Raw genomic sequence first — 19,094 nt, 5'->3', positions numbered from 1 at the left:
TAGTGTAGGCGTGTGATCACGTCCCGTGGCTTCGCTGGGTCTAGGCCTTTCGGTCTAGGAAGCCTATGTGCTCTGTCCATCTGAAGTTTTTCATCCGATGTTTCCGGTAACAGGGACATGAAAAGCCGGGTGAGATATGCATCCAGTTGGGCGCACTTCTTCCGGGACGCCTCTGACCCCCAGGTTATTGCGTCGTGACCGGTTCTCCGTGTCTTCCAGTTTTTCAAAAATTGTTTTGACTTAGGTTTTTAATTCCTCGATTTCTTGCGCTTGGGTCTCTTGTGCCAGAGACGTTTTATCCACTTTCTCTTCCAAGTCCACAATGTGGTCTCATATAGATGCAATCTCCACTTTGATGCTGTGGAGGAAGCTCTGCATCTCGGAGTGCAAAAAGCTTTTTATTTCTTGTACAAACACCATCATTTCTTTGCGGGTAAACGGAGCGTCCGTCTCTTCTCCAGAGTCTGGATCTGAATCTGTGTCTCCGCCTGCGGTGGACGCTTCTTGGTCTTTTGAGCTTTGTTTTTTAAAGAAGAGGGAGCCTCGCGTTGGACCGCTGTTTTTTGTTGTTGTTTAGTGGACGGCATATTTATTGTTAGTCAGTCAATTTTTGCTGAAAGTAGAGCTGGGTGTGTTTGAGTGATCTAAACAGAAGGATTTCAAATTGAGATGAGCCCCCTCATTCCTAAGGTGTCCCGATCACACACACATTGTTTTCATTTCTTTATTTGATTTTGGTTGAGCCTTTATACCTTGGTAGTTTAGACACTTCTGTCTCATCTCGGCTGACCCTGTATTGAGCCCAGTGGTCAATTAAAAGGAGGTAGTGGGGCTCAAAGTAGGGATTACTTGGAGGGGAGGGAGAAGGGGAGTTCTTTATTTGTGTTCTTTTGCAGGTTTTTATTTCAACCTGTATCTGTTTCTTTTTAGTTCAGCAAATGTGAGCAGGGAGGGTGGACCAAGATGGCCGCCAGCCTCCTTGCAGCAGGGCTGCACTTACTGGCAACCTCCTTCCCCCAGGATGGATCTCCCTCTCCCCTCTGGAGCTTGCGGGTCCCCGTGCCACGAGGGGAATCACCTGCACTGGCTCCGCTGCAGCTGCAAGCTTATGCGCCTTTCCCAGCACCTCACACACCGGCAGGCGCCATCTTTGGATTCCGACTAGGTGCGGGTTCACTGTAGTTATTGGGAGAGGGGCGGGCGGTCACCGCTCCGTCTCTAATTATATGCCTCTGCACTGCACCACAATGTGGGGATCCCCCTTAACTCTGCTCGCCTTGAGGGGTGAGGGGATCGGGAGTTACCTCCGCCGCGCGGTCCCGGCAGCCATCTTGGAATTCTTGGGAGGTGAGGGGGGAAGCCCACGGATGGACGCAGATCCCTTGTTCTCACGCTCAACCGCGGCCAGAGTTGCCCAACTACTTCTCCCTCTGTGTCTCGGCACCGTAGGTAGCTTTTTTTTATGCAATTTTCCCTGAGTTTCAGGGGCTTTATACCGGCTTTGCAGGGGATTGATTGAGGAGCTAAGCAGTTTGCGGCTGGCTCGCTCGGCTTCCTGGTCACGCCCTGTTTCTAATTTTTTTGATTAACAGCTCTCATTATTTCAAGTCAGGTGGCTTCATTACATTCCTACTTAAACCAAGCAAATTTCATACTTACTTCAAGTAAGAGATGGCGGATGCAGAGATGGAGAGAGAGTTTAGACACATTATGCTGAGGAGAACCCCGGCCTTGGAGGAGAGAGGAGAGGGGAGAGGAGAGGAAGGGGAGAGAGGGGAGGAGAGGGAAGAGGAGAGGGGAGGAGAGGGAGAGGATGGAGGAGAGGAGTGAGGCGGTGCCCAGCCTGGTGAACACATTTGGAGGGGCTGACTTAGGATGAAATAATCAGCCGATATCGCTTGAGTTCAGCAGCAATCTTGGCTCTTTATGAAGAGTTAAGAGAAGATTTAGATTCTTATCAGGCAGAGGTCATGCAGTCACTGGCCTTGTTAAAATGCTGAGCTCATTACATTTTCTTGCATTCTACATCTTTTCAGATAAATTTGGGCATAGTAGGTCGTCATTCTCGCGGGCCCTTAGCCAGTTTCTATGTCCACTGACTAGACGTGCTAGGAATTATATACATTTTCCAAGAGAGCAGACAGAGTGGTAGGAACTCAGGAATAACATAGCCGGCTACCCTGTGTGATGGGTGCAATAGATTGAACACATGTTGTGCTGACCCCGCCTAGTGGAAATGAGCATGTGTACCATAACAGGAAACACTTTCACTCCATCAATGTGCAGGTCGTATGCGATGTCAACATGAAAATTCTGAATGTGATAGCCAGATTCTCGGGTTCTAACCACAATTCACATATTCTGAGAAAATTCATCAGTCTTCCATGCATTTGAAACTGGTTATTTTGGACTTGGTTGGCTGGTGGGTGAGTACATATAATATAAGTAAGCAAGAATATCATGTTTGTTTGAGTTATATGGCTTTTAAACATAATAGTAATATTACTTAGTGTGGCAGGACGGCCTGTAGCCGGGGTCAGGGAACAGTCCACACGTGTAGTTTCAGGATAATAAAAAATGTTCAATGGCTTTATTTCTCCACAGTAACATAACATGCAGGTACACTGTCCCTTTTAACAAAATAAATCCAAACCTTCAGAGTCTTTTAAGCAGTCATGAAAGCAAATGAAACAAATCTTCTTTCAAGTAGTATGCAAGTTTAAAAAAGGAAGTTGGGACCATTGATCTGCTTCTCATCTCATCTCTTGTCTTTTCTCAGGTAAAAACATCTCAAATTGTCTGTGTGTCCTGCAATCCTCATACCCTGCTGTCTATTTAGCTCATTTTAGTTCAATTTAGGTAAAAACATCTCAAATTGTCTGTGTGTCCTGCAATCCTCCTACCCTGCTGTCTATTTAGCTCATTTTAGTTCAATTTAGGTAAAAACATCTCAAATTGTCTGTGTGTCCTGCAATCCTCATACCCTGCTGTCTATTTAGCTCATTTTAGTTCAATTTAGGTAAAAACATCTCAAATTGTCTGTGTGTCCTGCAATCCTCATACCCTGCTGTCTATTTAGCTCATTTTAGTTCAATTTAGGTAAAAACATCTCAAATTGTCTGTATGGAAATCATCCCCCTATTGCCTTAATTTAATTCATCTTTCACACTTGTGCAAGACAACACCCACCTTTGAAAAACAATTTGGTTTAACTACCCTCACATGTGCTAATTAAGTTTGTTGTACCAACCAGGTGACTTTCTAAATGTATATAAGTAAACTTACAACAGCCATTGCTGCTTGCAGCCTTTGCTCTTAAGCAGAAATGCTTTTAAGTAGAAATCTTTCAAGTAGTATGCAAGTTTAAAAAAGGAAGTTCAAAAAAGAAGTGGAAAAAGTGCACACAATCTACTGCTTCTGATTCCTGCATTTGAACTACGCTGGAAAGGAGGTTATCATCCCACACTGCACATCTCAACACATTACTATTGCTGTGATGCCACCTTTACTTTTTATATTTACTGTAACCTCACTTATTCTCAAATTGTGCACTTCCTTCCACCAGCCTCATCATGTCTCTAACTCTATTCATATTTCGCCATCTCTCCTTACTTCACCACTTCTCAGTTCACATGAACTCCTCTCTTACCTGCACCCTCTGTCACCACACAGTTATGCCGCCTGCACTAAAACACACCCCTACAAATCATCCTCTCACATTCTCTTTCTGTCCATGCTTCTCCTCCTTGCTTCTGGGGATATCTCTCCCAATCCTGGTCCCTGCCTTATTTCTACTTGCTCTCGTCCTCGCCTTCCACATGCAACTTCTACTCCTTCTGGTGTCAACCCCTCTAACCTCATACCCATCCCCTGCCACCCTCCCTCCTCTCTCCCTTTCTCCTGTGCCCTTTGGAATGCTCGCTCCCTCTCTAACAAGTTCCTCTCTGTGCATGACTTCTTTCTCTCTCACTCCCTGCTTCTCTTTGCTATAACTGAGACCTGGCTCACTCAGTCTGACTCTGCTCTGGAAGCTGCCCTCTCCTATGGTGGCCTTTCCTTCTCCCACACTCCCCGCCCTGGTGGCAGGGGTGGAGGCGTGGGGCTCCTGCTCTCCTCTCTCTGCCGTTACAGAACAGTTTCTATTCCCCCCTCTCTTGCTTTTCCCTCCTTCGAGGCTCACACAGTCCAGATCTTCTCTCCTCTCCCGGTCCATGTGCGGTCATCTATCGCCCACCTTCCTCTACTCATCCCCCTTCTGCCTTTCTCTCTCACTTTGAATCCTGGCTCTCTTTCTTTCTCTCCTCAGACTCCCCTGTTCTTCTCCTTGGGGACTTCAACTGCCACATTGATGACCCCTCTCTCCCTTGGGCTTCCCGCTTTCTTTCTCTAACCTCTTCTTTTGGCCTTCAACAGTGGACTGCAGCCAGCACCCACAAGGATGGCCACTACTTAGACCTGGTTTTCACTAAAAACTTCTCTCTCTCCGACTTCTCCATTTCCCCTTTTCCTCTCTCCGACCATCACCTCATCTCATTTTCTCTCTCTCGCTTCTCTCCATCTCCATCTCGCCCTCGTTTTTGCAGAAACCTGCGCTCTATTAACCTACCAGCTCTTGATTCCACTTTACGCTCCTCCCTCTCCTCTCTCAGTTCTGCTTCAGACCCTGACAACCTGGTCAGGAACTACAACTCTGCCTTATCTTCCTCTCTTGATCTTCATGCCCCACTTTCTCTCTGCCGTCCTCGCCCTTCTAACCCCAGACCCTGGCTAAACTCCCACACACGCATGCTGCGTTCCTCCACTCGTTCCTCTGAACGCCTCTGGAGGAAATCTCATACGCTCGCAGACTTCATTCACTACAAATTTATGCTATCCTGTTTCAACTCTGCCCTCTTTCAGGCTAAACAAACCTACTTTTCATCACTAATCAACACACACAAGTCTAACCCACGCCGTCTCTTTTCTGTCTTTGACTCTCTACTCAGACCACCCTCAGCTGCCTCCTCTTCTTCCTCCATCTCACCTCAGGACTTTGCTGACTTTTTTAAGAAAAAGGTGGAGTCCATACGGCAGAACATCCCATCTGTTGCCTCCTCCCATCCCACAATGCTTCCCAACTCTCCTCCTGTCTTTCTTGACTCTTTTTCTGCTATCTCGGAGGAGGATGGATCACTGCTGATCTCCTCTTCTCCCTCTACCACTTGCCCTCTTGATCCCATTCCCTCCCATCTCCTAAAACCTCTCGCTCCTTCTATAATCCCTATGCTCACACAGATCTTTAACTCTTCCCTCTACTCTGGTACCTTTCCTTCATCCTTCAAGCATGCAACTGTTATACCATTACTCAAAAACAGCAAGCTTGACCCTACCTGTCCTTCTAACTATCGACCTGTCTCCCTCCTGCCTTTTGCCTCCAAACTCCTTGAACGTCTTGTATTCTCTCGATTGCTACACTTTCTCAACACCTATTCTGTACTAGACCCTCTACAATCTGGCTTCCGCACTGCTCACTCTACTGAAACAGCCCTCACTAAAATTTCTGACGACCTCCACGCTGCCAAAGACAGAGGTCATTACACTCTGCTCATATTACTCGACCTCTATGCAGCATTCGACACCGTGGACCACCCTCTTCTCCTTCACATTCTCCATACTCTTGGTATTCGGAACAAAGCTTTATCCTGGATCTCCTCTTACCTCTCCCATCGTACCTTCAGTGTCTCTTTTGCTAACACCTCCTCCTCCTCTATTGATCTCTCTGTGGGGGTACCCCAGGGCTCTGTCCTGGGACCCCTTCTCTTTTCTCTCTACACACTCTCTCTAGGTGACCTAATCACATCTTTTGGGTTTAAATATCACCTCTATGCTGACGACACACAAATTTACCTTTCAACCCCTGACCTTACACCTGCTATACAGACCAAAGTTTCTGAATGCCTCTCTGGAATATCATCCTGGATGGCCATCCGCCGACTGAAACTTAACATGGCAAAAACAGAGCTCCTTATACTACCTCCCAAACCTGGCCCTACTACATCCTTCCACATTGCTATTGGAAATACGATCATTCACCCAGTAGCCCAAGCACGCTGCCTAGGGGTCACACTTGATTCCTCTCTCTCATTCTCCTCTCATATTCAAAACGTTTCTAAAACTTGTCGCTTTTTCCTCCGCAATATCACAAAGATACGCCCTTTCCTCTGTTACTCAACTGCTAAAACTCTGACTCAGGCCCTCATTCTCTCACGTCTCGATTACTGCAACCTCCTGCTGTCCGGCCTTCCTACCTCTCACCTGTCTCCCCTACAATCTATCCTAAACACTGCTGCCAGAATCACTCTACTCTTTCCTAAATCTGTCTCAGCGTCTCCCCTGCTGAAATCCCTCTCCTGGCTTCCGATTAAATCGCGTATCTCACACTCAATTCTACTGCTCACTTTTAAAGCTTTACATTCTTCTGCCCCTCATTACATCTCAGCCCTAATTTCTCGCTATGCACCATCACGACTCTTGCGTTCTTCTCAAGGAAGTCTTCTTACTACCCCCTTTGTATCTAAAGCTCTCTCCCGCCTTAAACCTTTCTCACTTTCTGCCCCACACCTCTGGAATGCCCTTCCCCTCAATACCCGACTAGCCCCCTCGCTATCCACCTTTAAGACCCACCTTAAGACACATCTGCTTAAAGAAGCATATGAGTAGCACTGGATAATCATGGACACATGACACAAAGCTTGGCCCCCTGCAGACGCACTTACTAGTATTCCCTCCTACTGTCTCTGTACGTTCTCCCTACCTACCAATTAGATTGTAAGCTCCTCGGAGCAGGGACTCCTTCCTTAATGTTACTTTTACAGTATGTCTGAAGCACTTATTCCCATGATCTGTTATTTATATTTGTTATTTATATGACATGTATTACTACTGTGAAGCGCTATGTACATTTTATGGCGCTATACAAATAAAGACATACATACATACATACATCTTACTTTGGCTGCAGTAAGTAGTGTTGTATCCTTCTGGCTAGCAGCACATCAATCCATGTGCTCTTGTCTGACATAGGCAGCTACTGCTGGTAACAAGATCCTTTTCTACCTTTCTGGCTCTCAGGTGTCAGCTTACTTCCTGACTAACTAAGTTAACCCCTATGAGTGCTGGATGAAGCACTCATACATATGTCTCCCAGGCGTAACTGATAGGAGTTGACTTCACTCTGTCACATACCTCCCCTGTTTATGTGTGGCTAGTGTCCCACACGGCTGAAGCCCGACCCTCCACTCCTTCCCTTGACAAAAAATCAGCATTTCCATGGTCCTTTCCAGGTATATGCTGAAGATCAAACGAGAAGGGTTGGAGGGCAATATACCACCTGGTCAACCTTGGATTTGTGTCCTTCATGGTGTTTAACCACTTCAAGGGCGCATGGTCAGTGACCAGGGTGAAGTGTACTCCGGCGACATAATGTCTCAAGGCCTCAATTGCCCATTTTACAGCGAGGCACTCCTTCTCAATAACGGAATACCTCACTTCCCTTGGGAACAGCTTCCGGCTGATGAACAGTATGGGGTGTTCAACACCATCAAATTGCTGAGACAGCACTGCTCCCAGTCCTACCTCTGAGGCATCCGTCTGGATGATGAAGGGCTCTTTAAAATCTGGGCTCCGAAGAGCGGGGCCCTCTGACAGGCACTTTTTTAGCATGTCAAAGGCGTCTTGGCACTCCCATGACCATTTAACTTGAGTTGGGGCACTCTTTTTTGTCAGATCTGTTAGGGGTGCAGAAATTTCCGAAAAATTGGGGATAAACCGCCGGTAATACCCTGCTAACCCCAAAAGGGAGCGGACCTGTGTCTTTGTCTGTGGGGTGGGGACTTCCTTTATGGCGGCCACCTTGCTAGCTAGCGGCCTTACTATCCCTCCCCCAATGGCATAGCCCAAGTACTTTGTAGTGGATTTACCCAGGGCACATTTTTTGGGATTTGCAGTGAGCCCTGCTTCTCTTAAGGACGTTAGGACTGCCCTTAACCTTTTTATATGAGACTGCCAGTGTCTGCTATAGATGACAATGTCATCCAAGTAGGCCGCGGCATATGCCCTATGGGGTCATAGTACCTTGTCCATTAACCTTTGGAACGTGGCTGGAGCCCCATGTAACCCAAATGGCATAGTGACGAATTGGTATAAACCGAGAGGGGTGGCGAAGGCAGTTTTGCATTTGGATTCTTCCGCTAGAGGTATCTGCCAATATCCTTTCGTGAGATCTAGGCTGGAGATATACTCTGCTTTACCAAGTGAATCAAGCAATTCATCCACCCTAGGCATTGGATATGCATCAAATCTGGATACAGCATTTACCTTTCGCAGATCTACGCAAAACCTCACCTTCCCATCTGGTTTAGGGACCAACACGATAGGGCTACACCATTCGCTGTGGGACTCCTCGATCACGCCCAATTCCATGTCTATTATCTCCCTCTCTACCAGGTCTTTTCAGCCCTCTGGCAATCTATAGGGACGGGACCGTTCTTTTACGCCAGGTTCTATCTCAATCCTATGGGACACTAAATCAGTCTGCCCTGGCAGCTCAGAAAAAACATCTGAGAACTGGTCACATACATCAAGTAGGTCTGACCTTTGTTCCGTTGTTAACTGCTCTCCCATGGGAACCTGATGGTCAGTGTATGTACCCTTTGGAAGCTTTGGACCCAAATCCGTCTCTCCTTCCCGAGGGTGAATGAACAGCGATCTCATTGTTTTACAGGGTTTCAGGAGGTTCACGTGGTAGATTTGTTTACCCTTCCTGGACCCTGGTTGAGAGATCTCATAGTTCACCTCCCCGGTGCGGCGGAGAACTTGGAAAGGACCCTGCCACTTCGCAAGGAGTTTACTCTCTGATGTCGGTAGTAGTAGCATCACTTGGTCCCCAGGTTGGAAGACCCTCAAGCGAGCATTTTGGTTGTACTGCTTCTCTTGACGTTCTTGAGCAGATTTGAGGTTTTCCTTCGCAAACCGACCTATCATGTCTAGGCGGTTTCTAAGGTCTATGACATACTGAAGGGTATTCTTGGAGGGGGAGGGCTCCTCCTCCCAGGATTCCTTCAGTAGGTCGAGAATACCCCGAGGTTGGCGTCCATATAGGAGCTCAAACGGGGAGAAGCCTGTGGATGATTGGGGAACTTCTCGTACCGCAAACAACAGGAAAGGGAGAAGTTCATCCCAAGCTCGCTTTTCAGTGTCCACAAACTTCCTAAGCATAGATTTTAAAGTACGGTTAAACCTCTCTACCAATCCATCAGTCTGAGGATGGTAGACTGAGGTCCGGACGGATTTTACCTCCAATAACTTCAGGACATCCTGCATTAACTTTGTCATGAAATTTGTTCCCTGGTCAGTTAACATTACTTGGGGAAGTCCTACCCTAGAAAACAGTTCTAACAGCCTGTGAGCAACCTGTTTAGCAGTGGCTGATCTCAGAGGGAAGGCCTCAGGATATCTGGTGGCATAATCAACATCAACGAGTATAAATTTATGTCCCTTCGCAGAGGGTTCTAAAGGTCCGACCAGATCTACCCCAATTCTCTCGAATGGGACGGCTACCAAGGGCAGAGGAACCAAGGGAGCCAGCTTCTGTCCTTTTTGGCTAGTTAACTGGCATTCAGGACATGACTCACATAGTTTCATGATGTCACCATGTATGCCTGGCCAGTAAAACCGGGACGAGATGCGGTCCGTGGTCTTATCTCTGCCCAAATGACCACCCCATGGGAGAGTATGGGCTAGGGTGAACACTGTTTTAATCAACCCTTTAGGGACTAGCATCTGTCGAATGACCTCCCCTGTTTGTGTAACCTTATTCACACGATATAGTATGTCATTCAACAGTTCAAAATGTGGATACACTTTTACACCTTGTTCACCTATTATCTTGTTGTTGACCTGTACCACCTTCTCATATTGTCTAGCCAGAGCTTGGTCCTCCCTCTGCCTCTGACGGAAGTCAGGAAGATCCAGGGCTGGCAACACTCCCGTATCTATCTGTTCCCCACCCTGGTCATCCCCGGCCATGACCTGTAGTCCTTTGGGCTGACTAATGTTACCAAAAGTCCCAGCCTTTCTTAACCAGTCCTCTTTTTCCGCACATCTCTGTTTACGTGTCTTTGGGACATGGTGTCTACGGGGGAAAATCTCTGGGGAAAAAGGGAACAAGTCTCCGGGCTTCTCCGGTACCAGAGAAGTAGGCTCTTTAGGAGTAGGGGCCAACAATGTTTTGAGGTAGGGCCAGTCTCGGCCAAGTAGAACAGGAGCAGGTAGCAACTCCCACTAGTAGGCTAGCCTCTTTATCCTGGATACGTAGTAGAACGTTCGCCGTCGGGTATCTCTTTGTATCCCCATGGATACACTCGATATTCCAAGGAGAGTCATAAGATAGTCTATTGCTTGGAATTCGGCCCTCTAGGATCAGGGTTTTTCCAGAGCCCGAGTCCAGCATGGCGTTTAATTTTGTCCCCTCTAGAGATGCTGGGACTAACCACGGATTGTGGTCCCCTCGGAGACAAGCTGTGGCAGTGGTTCTGCCATAGGAACAGTCCATCTCCTCATCTCCTGAGTCCGCAAACTCGGTCGTCCGCGGAAGCTCTCGACGGGGCTCGGTGTTTGGACCTCTCTGCGGGTGGGGTCCTTCCTTCTGGTTGGTGGGGTTATCCTCTCCACCGGGTGGGTGACAGGAGTACAGGTTCTCGGGGAATACTGTGGGTGGCGGCCTCCCTTGAGTGATCCAGTGGCCTCGGACCAAGGATGGGCGTCTCTGCGGGAGTTTGTACCAGGAACCCTCCGAGATAGGAAAGGGTCTTCCAATCGGGTTGACTGGATCTCCCGAGCTGGCGGGTTGTAGACCCCTCGATTGTCTGCTCTCCTGCCTCTAGCATCACCTGAAGCAACTGGTGTTTGCACCGGCCGTTCCCAGCTATCCTGTTGGGTGTCGTCGCCCAGGAAGTTTTCCACCAAGAGGACTGCTTAATCCAGGGAAAATGTAGCGTGTCATTTTACCCAGGAGCGGGAGGAGGGGGGCAGTATCTGTATGAACTGCTCGAGCACAAACTGTTCAAGGATCTCTTCCTTGGTATGCTTCTCCGGTTGTATCCACCTGGTACATAAGTCTACTAAGCGGTGGGCTACGACCCGGGGTCTGTCTTTGTTTGCATATTTGACTGTCCGGAACCGCTGTCGGTAGGTCTCTGGAGTGAGGCCTAGGCGATCCAGAATAGCAGCCTTTAGTTTCTGATAGTCCATGGCCTCGTCTGCTGGAAGAGCCTGGTAGGCTGCCTGAGCTTCCCCTATGAGGAGTGGAGCCAGAGTCGTTACCCAGCGATCAACTGTCCAGCCATGGGCCATAGCTACCCTTTCAAAAGTGAGGAGAAATGCCTCTGGGTCTTCGGTTGGCTTCATTTTATTTAGCATCACCGGTGGGTTATTTGGAAGAGCTGGTCTGCCTGGGGCTGGGCCTTCAACTAGCAGTTGGAGTAGCTTTTCTTCCCGCCGGGCCTGTTGCTCATCTTGCTGGGCCTGTCGCTCATCTTGCTGGGCTTGTCGCTCAGCTTGCTGGGCTTGATGTTCTGCTTGCTTCTCTGCTAGCTGGAGCTGTTGCTCAAGGAACTGAGAAAAAAATTTCTCCATTTTTCTTTCTGTGTGGCCCTTCAGATACAGGGGCCGTCCGACATCCCACTTCTGACACCACTTGTAGCAGGACAGCCTGTAGCCGAGGTCAGGGAACAGTCCACACGTGTAGTTTCAGGATAATGAAAAATGTTCAATGGCTTTATTTCTCCACAGTAACATAACATGCGGGTACACTGTCCCTTTTAACAAAATAAATCCTGCTCCATGATGGGAGAAAAACTGACTAACACAGCAGACCTATCTAGCAGGCTGGCTGGCTAAACCATAACCAAACCTTCAGAGTCTTTTAAGCAGTCATGAAAGCAAATGAAACAAATCTTACTTTGGCTGCAGTAAGTAGTGTTGTATCCTTCTGGCTAGCAGCACATCAATCCATGTGCTCTTGTCTGACATAGGCAGCTACTGCTGGTAACAAGATCCTTTTCTACCTTTCTGGCTCTCAGGTGTCAGCTTACTTCCTGACTACCTAAGTTAACCCCTATGAGTGCTGGATGAAGCACTCATGCATATGTCTCCCAGGCGTAACTGATAGGAGTTGACTTCACTCTGTCACACTTAGAAATAAATACGTTTTCTATATTCAGATCTATAGTAAAAAAATCTTATAACCTACATGTTCTCATGTTTAAAATGTAATTTCTCATTCAAATTTACGTCAATACACTTTTTCACATATATAGAGACACACACACCTTTTTTTCACAATGCAGCTGTTATATCAGACAGAATATTCTGCATGGTTAGAGCCAACATAGATAACATTAAATCATGCCAATTATTAATGCCTATTATATGGATGTGTAATTTGCCATACTTACACTCAGAAATAATGTATCAGGAACCGATATCTGCATGTTGGATGACCCTCTCATATATTTTGAAACACTTCACATCTGATACTACATTGTTCTTGTTCAGCTATTGAATGTTTGAGGCCAATAACAATACATATTTCTGTACATACAGTAACTGCATTGTAAAATGTGATAAAATATTTTCTCTCGCTTTATTATAGGTGATTCAGGATATGGAATCCGCCCGTTTCTCCTAACCCCACTGTGTAACCCTCAAGCCCTTGCAGAGGAGCGATATAATGAGGCACACATATCCACTTGAGCGGTTATTAGCAGACGTATGAACTGCTGAAAAGTCAGTTCAGATGTATGGAAAGATCTGACGGTGCCCTACAGTGCATGCCTCAAAAGGTTTCTGACAGTGATGTGTTGCTGCATTCTCCACAATATTGCACTACATCACAATCTTCCAGGCAACATATGGGAGGGTCTCAAGGAGGACCCTCCTGTATATGCTTCAGGGGATAATGAGCATACAGCCAGTGTGGTGGAGACACGGCAGAATGTCATCGCAACCTATTTCTCAGGTAAGCTGCAATTTCTGCTTTCATATAAATGTATACCACCCTTCATGTTCCTTTAACTTCAATGTAATAATATTTTCTCATCATAGGATAGTGCAGTGTGTACACATCTTGGGTATACCTCCTCTGCTGTGTGTACATGCCCATCTGCCTTTGGTATGTCAAGCTCACCTTAGTTACAACCATGCCAATAAATATGAATCATGTGTGCATGAGGGGTCAATGTTGTGCATGTACCAAATGGACATTCATTTACTTTTGTTGTGTATGCATCAAATGTATGTGATATAGATGACAGCTGCCTAATATTTCACACTTCATATGTGAAGTCAGCTTACACAAGTCAGGTATATTAAATTATTGCACTGTATATGTATTATTATAAACTTTATTTATTCTCACTCTTTCCATTAACAAATATAATTTTAATATGTAGTCAATTTAGTAAATGGGTATAAAGAACTGTTAATTAATATTTTTTTTGTCCTTCACACTAACAAATGCAGGTCTTCTTGTTGACCGCAAAAGTCATGCAACTCACAATTTCTGATATGATCATGAACACGGGCACAGACTATTAAAACTTGATTAGTTTTACTACAGTGGTGTTGCTACAGTCTGGTATTCTTAGGGGTCCGTGCGTTTGGAGGGGGCCTGTCTCACATTGGTATCTCCGACATTGGCGAATGTAGAAGCATGAGCAGCTTGCCCCACAAACTCATGCACATGTGCGAAGGGAAAGCTCAGATTATGCATGTGCAACAGCACACAACAGAATTTAGGCCCGAGGTCGCTTGCATTTCACGATATGCCACTGTGTGTACAGTTTAATTATATGCTACTTCTATATGAGTATAAAACATATTTAATTTTTCTACAGCAACCGTGACAGATTTTTTAGATCACCTTCAGCAACATCTTGGATGTAACAGAGAGATAGCCGAGTATGAAAACAGTGAGTATCAAATGGTCACAGCAAATTTGTATTTACATTATATATTGATGTCCGTGTGTAATAACTCACAATTCAATTAAAACATTGCTAAAAAAATCTTCTTCTTTATAATGTTACATAATAATCTAAATGTGACGTTGTGTTCTTATAAAAGAATGCAGCAGATTGTTCTAATTGTACATTGAGCCTATATATTATGCTGTATGTACTGTATTGTTTATAAAATAATTATTAGAAGTAACTATTATGTCATGTGTATGACAATTTGTATGTGTATGTCTCAACACAGACAAATGTATAGTGAAAGAAACTATATATAAAAAAAAAGTGTGTAACTATTAGCCTTGATATACTGTACATATATACAACAAAAAACAGAAATGCCCAAGGTTACTTCCAATGTGACAAAAATACACAGTGCAATACCTATATATCTCTTGTAAAAAGGGTCATTTAGTTCAATCCTTTGGCCAAAGCGTCTTAAGCCTGCTGCCACTTACATGGCATGACTGTAGCAGGGCCCAACAGTCACCTGGGTTAAAATTCTTATTTACCCTCTTTAACGAGGGCACATACACCCCCCTTTGAGGCTAAAATATAATCTAGAGCCATTCTATTCTGTAGGGCCATTAATCTAATCTGAACCTGTTCCTTGTTTAGGGAGTTAATGGCTTTGGTTGTATGATTGAGGACGTCATCTAGTACATCTGCAAGCACATTGAGCCTGTCATATAGCAACCCAAGTCCTACATTTGGAAATAAACTAGCCTGAAACTGTTCTTTCCATAATCCACTTTTAAGCCCTGAAGTATTGGGGGTTTCTCTTTTCTATCTGAGACACCCTGTGGGTAGTTATTTCGTGATAGTAAAAGCAGGGACCACCTTTCCTAAATAACAAGACCCAGCCCACCCACTAGGCAGTACTCTATAGGCCCACCTTCCACACAACCAATAGATGCCTCTAGGTAAAGACATTGAGTTGCACATTTGATTAAATTATGTAATACCCATAACGGGGCCTAAGGTAGAATTCTACATAATAATTCTCGCATAACTGGCTCTTACATGAGTTTCATCATAAGAAGTCACCTGAGAAGTATTTACACATTTGTACCAGGTGGTTATGGTTGGTACTGTATAAATCATAGTGAAACAAGCGTCCTGCGGAGCTATCACTTGACCTAAACTACGGTTACCCATAGTATTATTAATTAAACTTACTCCCTGATAATTGGTATTTTGTATAGCTATCCTTTGGAATTGTGAGGAATCAGGGAACACGTCCCTTGCGGCATGTTCCCTCTTCTCTTACCCAAAGTACTGCTGCTGCCCCCCTTGTGACTCATGCACGCAACCCCGCTCCTGTTACAGAGCACGCGCGCACGCGCGCACGCGCTCCTTTTACGCGACCACGACGGAGCCTGGCTCCGCCCCCTCCGACACACCGCGCCTACTCCGCGCGCGGTGTGCACACGCGATGCCACGCAACGATCCCCAGCTGCGAGTCAAGCCCTAACTAGCCCTTGTCTCCTGCGACCTATCCTGTTCTTCGCTTGGGCCCTGTCCCCGCTCTGCCCCCTGTGCATTGTCTTCCTTCCTGGATAAATATCCTGCTAGTGCTCAGTTGCATTGCTGAGCATAACCAAGTGTAGCCTTTATGTGAACCTTGTGCGTGAAGCCTCTCCGGTGTGTTTTTCAGAGTTAACCCTTCATGTACTGACCTGGCTTGTTTGCGGACACCTCTGGCTTTCTGATCCTGGCTTGCCCTCGACGACGTGTACCTCTCTTCTCCCAGAACTTTGGCTTATGGACTTCAACTACGCAGCTTTCTATAACCCCAGACTCGGCAAGTATCACTGGATTAACCCTCTATCTCCTGCCCAGACCCGGCAACGCTAACCCCCACCTTCCGGGCACACACCAGCTGCTGTGGGTGTGTGGCTCTAAACCTTCCCACCTTAGTACCGTGGTCTTGTCCTGTTTGTGGATTCGCGCAAGCGTTACAGTATGCTCAGCCCAACAAACATAGACCCCCCTTAGGTGGGCCAAATTTCGGCCTCAATTACTGAGCCCTTCCAAGTGTTGGACAAACAAGTCTTTGAATGAGCTCAACAGCTATCTACAGTCCCTTTGCAATTAATCCAGTCTTGTATCCTTAGGCCAGCAACCTTTTGTGCTCCTACTACTGAGGGAACTAAAGCCCTCGAACCCCGCCTTCCTACTCCTAGCCGATATGTCGGTGATCTGTTAGGATGCAGAGGATTTCTTAATCAGTGCGATATCCAATTTGAATTAACCCCTTCCCGCTTCTCTTCAGACAGATCCAAAGTCGCGTATATTATTGCCCTACTGACCGGGGATGCACTGGCGTGGGTCTCCCCCATCTGGGAATTGAGACCTGAACTTACTCAGAACTTTGCTAGTTTCAAGAAGGCGTTGAGACAGGTTTTTGATACCCCAGGCCGAAAGGTCGCTGCTAGTAGAGTAGAGCAAAGGTGCACTGCAACTGGAAAGAATCTTGAAGAAATTAGGTCACTGGCAAACTAAAAAATAAAATGAGGATGTTTAATATATAAACTCACAAGAAGATGAACATAACAAATGCATCAACGTGTTTCATCCCGTAGGACTTTATCAAAACTACTCTTCGAAAGGTCACTGCTGCCTCATCTCTATTGCACATTTCACAGGGGCACAGGACAGTAGCGAAATACACTCTTGAGTTCCAGACCATTGCCGCAGAGACAGGTTGGAACGATGAGGCCTTGACAGCAGCCTTCTGGCAGGGTCTCTCCGGGACTTTAAAGGACGAGCTGTCCACTCACGAATGACCCTGTGAGCTGGAGGACCTAATTTCTGTATGTATCAGGATGGATCAACGCCTCCAAGAGAAACGGACTGAGTGCCACCATACCCGATCTTCCTCTTCTTTACCATCTGCTCCTGTTTTTCCAACCACTAACAGATTGGCTTCTGAGCCTCCTGAACATATGCAAGTGGGAAGTCATCAACTTTCCTTTACTGAGAAACAACGTCGAAGAAACGAGGGTCTGTGCCTCTACTGTGGACGTCCTGGGCACATGGCTCTTCACTGTCCCACAAGCCCGGAAAACCATCAACGCCCACTGAGGTATGAGAGGGTCTCACTGGGTACCATTTCCTGTTTCTCCTCTCTCAAGGAAAACTTGCCAAAGAGAATAATTCTGCCTATTCTTCTCAAGGGTCCTGACTTCCGCATATCTGCCTTCGCATTCATCGACTCCGGGTCTGGGGGAAAATTTGTTGATCAAGAATTTGCAACCAAACATAAAATTCCATTAGTGAAGAAGTCGGTGCCCATCAGTCTCGAAGCTATTGACGGACGTCCCCTACAGCAGCTTTTATTTCCCTGGAGACTATTACTCTTACCCTCTCCACGAAAGATGGCCATAAAGAGGAGATATGCTTGGATGTTATTCACTCCCCTTCTGTGCAGGTAATTCTGGGTCTTCCTTGGCTACAATTACACAATTTCCTGGTTGATTGGACTGAGCAAAATCCTATCAAATGGCCTTCCCTTTCCAAGAATCTGTCAGCCCCTACTACACTCTCCCTAGCAGGTCAAGAAGCTACTGATTTTATTCAGACCTCTCTTCCCGAAGTGTTTTCCGAGTTTCTTGATGTGTTCGATAAAGTTCGTTCCGAGGTTCTTCCCCCTCAATGCCCATTTGACTGCCCTATTGACCTTCCCAGTGCCATCCTTCCCAAAGCTAAGTCCTACCCTTTGTCCATTCCCGAGACTAAAGCCATGTCCGAATATATCCAAGAAAACTTACCAAAGGGTTTTATACGAAATTCCACTTCCCCAGCTGGGGCTGGTTTCTTCTTTGTAAAGAAAAAGGATGGCTCTCTCCATCCCTGCATAGACTACAGGGGACTAAACAAAATCACCTTGAAAAATCGCTACCCCTTGCCACTCATATCTGAACTTTTTGATCATCTACAGGGGGCTACCATTTCCTCCAAACTAGACCTCCGTGGCGCTTACAACCTTATCAGGATAAGACAAGGAGATGAATGGAAGACGGCTTTCAATACAAGTGACGGCCGTTATGAATATTTAGTGATGCCTTTTGGACTTTGTAACTCGCCAGCAGTTTTTCAAGAGTTTGTAAACGAGATATTCCGAGATGTTCTCAATTCCTTTGTCATAGTGTACCTCGATGACATTCTTATTTTTTTTAAATTCCTGCCAGAACATATTCAGCATACCAAGCTTGTACTGTCCCGCCTTCGTGAGAATCGTTTGTATGCCAAGATGGAGAAGTGCATGTTCCAGACTTCAGACCAGACTTCTACCTCCTTTTTGGGTTACATTATTTCTAGTGAAGGTTTTTCTATGGATCTCAAAAAACTCAAGGCAGTATTAGAATGGCCCCGGAGAGGCGTGCACGACAAGGAGGTGAATGGCAGCTTAGAGTGTGAGCTCCATCCCCTCCGGCGTTTCAAATCGATCTAACTCCAGCAAAAACACAGCATCTGCATAATCCAGTATCTGCAGAACGTGTCTAAATATACAGACATGGCATCAACTAAGACTTTAAGAAAAAAAACACAGCCGGTGTCTACTTATTTTAAGAGCAAAGGGGCTGCCAGGGCTGACGTACCTGAATCTCCAGTGCAGACAGCATCAGCAGACCCAGAATTGGACTCCGCACCTGAAGAACCAGACGATATGGATATAATGAGACGTAAAGACATGAAGGAGTTTTGCACCAATATGCAACAATTCTTTAAGTCTGAGCTTTGGGCACTTCGGAAGGATGTGGACGCAATAGGGGAGCGTACGGCCGCTTTGGAACTCAGGGCAGATGAGACAGCTACATCCACAGCAGAAACACAGGCTCAAATATCCGCCTTAAAGGCACAGGTCACTTCCCTAGAGGATAAAATTGAGGACGCAGAGAACCGCGACCGGCGCTGTAACATTCGGCTGAGAGGGGTCCCAGAAACTATAACTGACACAGAGGAATTTACTTCGAGGTGGCTGGAACATATATTTCCAGACATGGCTGCCAGAGACCTAGTGCTTGACAGATGCCACTG

Source organism: Ascaphus truei, chromosome 2 (genome assembly GCF_040206685.1).
Source record: "Ascaphus truei isolate aAscTru1 chromosome 2, aAscTru1.hap1, whole genome shotgun sequence".
Classification (NCBI taxonomy): domain Eukaryota; kingdom Metazoa; phylum Chordata; class Amphibia; order Anura; family Ascaphidae; genus Ascaphus; species Ascaphus truei.
The sequence above is the reverse complement of the archived record's forward strand: the minus strand, read 5'-3'. Positions refer to the sequence as shown.